General features: G+C 34.9%; 1 protein-coding gene and 1 pseudogene across 5 annotated transcripts in view; both read left to right on the plus strand.

Moving 5' to 3' along the window:
* The first annotated feature begins 2,921 nt into the window (after positions 1-2,921).
* Positions 2,922-7,065, plus strand: part of LOC103591217 — a 42,660-nt pseudogene continuing 38,516 nt past the window's right edge.
* The window catches only part of KDM6A (lysine (K)-specific demethylase 6A), a 136,087-nt gene continuing 131,945 nt past the window's right edge, over positions 2,924-7,065 (plus strand). For all 5 annotated transcript variants that reach the window (XM_008573616.1, XM_008573618.1, XM_008573617.1 and 2 more), the window contains exon 1: positions 2,924-3,030. The gene's annotated coding sequence lies outside the window, so the exon portion shown is untranslated. The remainder of the gene's footprint in view (positions 3,031-7,065) is intronic.

The following is a 7,065-nucleotide window of genomic DNA, read 5'->3' on the forward strand; positions in this document are numbered from 1 at the left end:
TGCGCCCGCACCGTGCTCAGCCAGTGAGCGGGAACCGGTCTCCACATGGGATCCGAACCCTCGGCGGGAGCGCCGCCGCACTCCTAAGAGGCGCTCTCTCCAGTGTGCCACCGGGCCGGCCCAGTATATGGTTTTAATATTCATTTGTTTTTAAGCTTTAAACATTATGTAGATACACACTGTTCAGTATGGTAGCCATTAGCCACATGTTTATTTAAATTTAAATAAGTATTAAAATGAAACAATTTAAAAATTCAGTTGTTTACTTGAACTAGCCATGTTTCAAGTGCTCAGTAGGCACACATGTGTAGTGGCTACCGTATTGGAGAGTGCAGGTTATAGAATATTTTTATCATTGCAGAAAGTGCTCTATTGAATGATGCTGATCTAGCTACAAATGATTTTCAGTCACATTTCTGACTATCTTTATACTAAATGTGTTGGATGAATCCTAGGGGAAAGCATAATCTTCAGTGATTTTTACAAGAAGAGAAGTGATATAGTTTAATTATGAAAAATCTAGAAAATATAGAGAAGTAAAATGAGTTTCTATATGGGCCAAATATAGGTTTTCTTTTTTAAACATTTGTATTATATTCTAGTCCTTTTTCTCTGAAATTATGTACAAATATGGGGACTTAATTTGTGCATATTTAAATTTTTTTTAAAAAGCAAGAATATAAAAGTAACTCTTTGAACTGAAAATATTTTTGCTTTATGGAAGTTTACCTGAACTTTGTTCTAAATCTAAACAACTAATTATATTTCTTCTATGTTTATCTTCTGCCTTTTGGCTAAAAATATTATTATAAGAATACTGAGCTTCATTCTAGATTACTGTATGTTAGGAGTATTGGAAATTATCCCCAGTTATTTATTTACCTTTAAATGCTCTTTAAAAATTATGTTAGTATTTGGCTGTATCTAATGTAAGAATTACCAAAACGCTTCAAATAAATTCATGAAGTTTTACTACGAAATGGTAATGCAAAGTGCTTGGAAACTTTACTCTTTTTGCTCATTTTCATCTTGTTTGATATTTGGCTCTGTCAACATCATCTTTGACCACCACCGTTAGTTTGGTTATATCTTGAATTCTTCACCATGAAAGCATATTTGCTTATAAATTTAATATTAATCAGCCATAAGAAATTGATTCAGAGAGTAGGAAAAGTTTCTAAATATCTTTCTAAGAGGTTATGAAAACAAAGACAATAACTTTTTTAATAAGTGCTTTATTTACAGTGCCGTTATTAGCTTTAGAAAGCCATTTTATTTCATGTAAAATTAAGAATTGTCATACTGTAGCCCAATAATTTTATGAATCTTTTTGATATTATCAAGCACTGTAATAAATTGTATTTTTGTACTCCAACCATCTGCCAGATAAGAATTATGTATGTCTTAAATAAAGAGGATCTTGAAATTTTCATGCCTCCCAATTATAGTAATTTCTGAGACTACAGTGTAGCATTCAGACTCTTTTAATTATAGGGAAGCAGAATGATTAGTTTCCAGTGATTGTGATTTGGTACATATGCACATTTAGATAGCTAAGAGTGGAATAGGAATAGTTTTTTGTTTTTAATAAATCTTAGGCTTTAAGGATAGTAGAATCAGCCCAGAATTCACCTTGTTTAGGATGTGTTCTCCAAACTTCTTGAGTATTTATTTACACATGAGCTTTGGATAGGTAAATTTTAGGGTATATATTTTGAAATTCTATCAAAGGGTCTGTATTTCATAGGAGAGGAAAAATGAAGGAATTCTGTGGGGCACTGTGTCCCCATGTCACATTTCCTTATCCCAACAAAAGCTCTTGAAATGGTGGTGAGAGGATTTTTTGATGATTATGGAGCATTCCTGGGAGTGTACCCAGAGATTTTTGAGAAATTACACACATTTCATACTTTAATGACTCTAGGACACATTATAAAGAGCAACATTGTGAAGTATATAATGGTTAGCAGGGACATTTTGACAAAATTATTGGGAAGCTTGAAAGAGAACTTTGTTCTTATCTAAGAAGGCAAAGAAACAACTATTAAGTACTTATTGTGTACTAAGCACTGTGATAAATCCTTAGAGAAGTTTTCTAATTTTAATTCTTTTGTCAGCCCTTTGAGTGTTAGTAAAAGAGTCAGAGAAGATACATTCCCCAGGATCTCCTGTAGCAAATAACAATTGGAAATTGTAGTCAGACTCTAGATTTCTGTTCTTTTCATTGTTCATTTTCTTTTGCAGTCTCCTGTATTACAGAAAAATAATTGATATCCTTAAATATCCAAAATAATGTTGTTATTTTCTTCAGGGAGGGAAATGTGAGAGTGAGTGCATATGCTTGTATTGGAGTGGGGGTGAGATTAGGAATAGAGTTAGAGTTGGTGTGTTTGAAGTATATCATGAGGAGAAGACAATTGAAAGGCAGTTTATGGTAGTTTAAAACTGGTAGAGGTTCTGGCAAAAAGTAATTGGTTCAGATAATGGTAGCTATTCTTATTACTCTAGAGATTCTATGAATTGTCACATAATTCAATAAACAACTTCTTGCCTGTGGGAAAGATGGATATTATTTGTATTTGAGAGTAACTTTGTTTATATAAACAGGGACGACAGTAATAATTTAGATTTGCACCTTATGGATAAAGTTATCAAAGTGCTCCTACATCATCTTATTTGGCAAGTATTGTTTCTGTTTTATAGATGGGGAAAGTATTTATGCCATAGTCAGTGGCTCTTTTAATAAATAGTTAGGGAATCTATTCCTTCTAAAGAATGCTGCATTGAATGTATGTGAGATAGAAGTGAAATATGTTGATTCCTTGGGTGATTGAATGGAGGATATATGCATTATCTCAGGGAGGAAATGCATTTTAGGGTTTTATCTTTTTTTTTTAAATGTTTGTATTTTTTATTTCTAGGCTGTTCGCTGCTACGAATCTCTAATCTTAAAAGCTGAAGGAAAAGTGGAGTCTGATTTCTTTTGTCAATTAGGTCACTTCAACCTCTTATTGGAAGATTATCCAAAAGGTAATTTGTTTCCCTTGTTAATTATTGATTGATTTATATATGTGTTTAAAGTAATTGTAGTTATTTGTACTCTATCAAGGGTACTGCCATTTTTACTTCTAAGAAATTATAAGTTCATGAACATAGTAAGCAATGAGAAGGAAAAGTGGAGTAGATGGAAATGGAAAAATGTCATGTAACCCCAGGTGATATGTATTATTAATCAGATTATTGAAAATATACCTTCCAACTTTGTTGGAATTCTGTAACACAATTAAAAGGGCAATCTCCAGGTTTGGTATGGTTACTGCACAAAATTGTCAGAATCATCAGGGACCTAGGCTTCTATTGATTAGGGTGTTTTTAGGCACAAATATCAAAGACTTGATTCTAGTTTAAACAATAAGGAGATTTATTACCTGACGTAATTGGAAGTTCATAGGTGGGTTGTGCTCTAGGCATAGTTTGAAGTCCAGAAGGATCTGTTTTCTCTGTTTTCTGCGGGCTTCGTCTTAAGATAGTTCCCATTGTGGTGGCAGTTGGTGATATATGTTCCCATCCAGCAGTAGAGAGAACCTTTCCCATGACTGTCATCTATAAATCAGCTCTAGTGATCAGGCCACTTGAGCTCATGTGCCCATTTTTGGACTAAAACAATTGCTGGGATTGCCAGGAACTGACACCCTTTTAAATCAATGATGGGGTTTGGGAGTGGGGTTGGAAATGGATGTTGGATGTCAGTCGTGCATTTACTACACAAACTCTTGTTTGACTATTCTGTTACAGCTAGTTTGATAATTTCTTTTCGGAAGACTATTAATTAATGGCCTTTATGAGCTAGCTGCACTCGTGTGAAGAACTAAGAAATGGGGGATGGTTTAAAACCAACTCTGCCGCAACTGGAAAAATTGCTGACAGTCTAATGTCCTTCCAATGATAGGTTGGTTGGCATCATCTTTATGCAAAAAAGATGAATATTATTATTCAAATATAAAAGTTACTTTTTTAGATATGTGATGATGTTTTTGGGTAATGCTTCTCTAATTTGAACATGTTTAGAAAGTTCTCTGTGGCATTCATATATGTTTTGGCTGTTTAACAATAACCAATACAAAAACAGTGTATATGGAGTTTCAGGAAATGTTAATTTCTGTTTTTGGTTCATGTTCTTTTATTCAGGAGATGATGTTTTATTTACTGTTTTGTTGAAGAAGCAACTTAGTCCTAGTGAATTTTAACATGCAGCATATTGCAAATTTTTTTGTTGATTTCCAGTCCTTAATACTTTTTTCCCATTAAATTGAACAATGTATTATACATAAGGAGAGTGTCTAAAAATATATGTATGGTTTAAAGACTGCTGAAGTCAACACCCATGCATCTACTATACAGGTTAAGAGATAGAATGGCACTGGTACCCCTAGCTTGTGTTCTCTCCAATTGCATCCTCCTTCCCTCTGTAGGTGTACCATGGCTGATTGTGATGGTTAGTGTTCTCTTGCTTTTCTTCACCCCTCCCCTGCCTCCCTGCAAGCCACTGGTAAAAGTATTTTTCAACTAAGATACTGTTTAGTTTTGAAAAACTTAGCAAGCACAAATGTAGCTGTGTAAGGAAAGGGCCATCTTGTCACTGTTAGAGGAGGCTCTCAGGAGAAGTAAAACTAGAGACTTGGGGTCATAGTCTGGCTTCTGGTTCCGTAATAGTTTACAAGAGCCCCTTCAGGGGAGAGCAGTAGGCTAGGGCATGTGTGAATCCTGGCAAACATAATGCTTACCCATAGTTAGGATATCTGATGAGAATAATATGGACCAGGTACTAGAAAATCTGTCAAGAATGTGATCAGAGAGAGTGTTCAGAAAGAGGGGAGAATAGAAAATTCATCAGAATATGGTTTAGAAAAAGCCAAGCTCAGCTAAGAATCTGGGCCAAGCTTATCTGGATATTTGATTCTCAGATTGAGAATAGGTTATAAGGGCAGCAGAATTTTAATCATCGGCCTCAGCAGGTCTGGATCTGGGACATAGCTGTCACCCTGGATCTCCCTTTTTCTTCATCTTAGGTATTCCCATGGCCTCTCTTCTCTGTTGTATCTCCTGCTTTCAGTAAACCGTATCTTCTTTTTTGGTGTATACTCTCCTTTTAGGGGAACATGTTTGTCATTATCTTCTTCAGGAAAGGTGCCTGGGAGATAATTTCTTTTGACTTTGCCTATCTCAAAATACATTTATTCTGACCTCCTAAATGAATTAACTGGATATATAATTCTAAATTGAAAATAATATTCCTTCAGAATTTTGAAAGCATTGTTCCATAGCCTTATTTCTAGAATTGCTCAACTGTTGTAGGTCCTTTCAAACTAGCAACTCATAACCTTCTCTTCTGGGAATTTTTCTGGAAATATTTCTTGAATTTTATCCTTTTGTTCTTTCTTTTGGGGGTTCTATTATTGATATGTCAGACTTCTAGGACGCAGTTTCTCTAATTTTCTGTTTCTGTTTTTTTATTTACTTTCTGGGAGATTTCTTCAACTTTATATTCTAACCCTTCTATTGAATTATTCATTTCTTCTATCATACTTTGTTCTTTGAATTTCATTTTTTTTTTAGAGCATCCTGTTTGGTCTCTTGCCACCCCACCCTCATCCACCACAAAGGCAATATCTTCCCTTATCTAAGACTAAGATTACTAATAAATTTTTGAAGTATTTTTTTCCCCTGCATAGTCTTTTTTTTTTTTTTTTTTCCTTTCTTTTTGGTTGTTTTTTTCTATTTGTGTTAGTCTCTTTCTTCTTCATTAGAGGCTTTCTTTAGGTGTCTGGTAGGTCTTAGCTGTCCATATTTTTGAGATTGGAAGAACTGAGAACTAGAAGCTCTGAGCATGTGGGTGGGGCTCTTTGACTTTGATCCGAATGGCCTTTTGCTGGAGAATCAGTCTGTATCTTTTTGGTCATACTGCCTAAAAATCATCAAGGATTTAGTGAGGGAATTGAGGAAACTGACTGCTTCTCAAATAGTTTTTACCCTAACCCTCCTTATTTTTATTCTGTGCATCTTAAACCAGAAGTTTAAAAAGTCCTTCTCCAACTGACCATCAGAAAAATTTTATTCCTCCATGTTTTCATCTGTAGTTTTACTGCCTTGTTTTTATATTTAACTATTTAATTCATTCTTCGAATTGTTTTAGTACATGATGTGAGTTAGAAATTTCACTTTTTTGCTCATATTCTTGTGTAAGTACTTGGGTGCTGGTTACTATTTTAATATATTCCCCACTGATTGGAAATGCCACCTATATATCCTGTGCTGATTCTTAAATACACCAAGGTCTCATTTTAGGTTTTCCGTTTTGTTCTTTTCTATTCCAGTTCATATAACTTTATGATAATTTCAATATCTGATAGAGCAAGTTTTCTTCATTACTTTGAATTTTTGTCTTAACTGTCTTTGCTTGTTTAATTTTATAAAAGCATTCCAGGTAATGTTTGCAGTTCACTTCTATTGTACAGATGTCCGAAGTTCATAAATTGCCTCATCTTTGAAAGTCCCCAGCATATTAGAATGTATCCAAGCTGCTGCCACTTTTTTTATACTGCCTCTGTTTCCATTTTATTGCCTTTGTCTTTAGGGTGCTGCTCAGTCCTAGCCGTATTGTAGGATCAATTGGGGATCTTTTAAACATATGAGGGGTCTTCAAAAAGTTCATGGAAAGATTCCTATTATCTTTTAATTCTGTTTTTTAATGAACTTTTTGAAGTACCCTTGCATAAGTGCTTAGTCCCTGTATTAGTCCATTTTTATGTTGCTGTAATGGAAAAACTGAGACTGGGTAATTTATAAAGAAAACAGGTTTACTTGGCTCATGATTCTAGGTCAGCTGCATGTGGCACAGGCGTCAGGCTGCTTCCACTCATAGCAGAAAGCATAAGGACAGCTGGTGTGTGCAAGATCACATGGCCAGAGAGGAAGCAAGAGAGGAGGGAGGTGCTAGACTCCTTTCAATAACCAGCTCTGCAGGAACTAATAAAGGGAGAACTCAGTCATTCACCCCCCCCCCCC

Source organism: Galeopterus variegatus, unplaced genomic scaffold (genome assembly GCF_000696425.1).
Source record: "Galeopterus variegatus unplaced genomic scaffold, G_variegatus-3.0.2 Scaffold941, whole genome shotgun sequence".
NCBI classification, from domain to species: domain Eukaryota; kingdom Metazoa; phylum Chordata; class Mammalia; order Dermoptera; family Cynocephalidae; genus Galeopterus; species Galeopterus variegatus.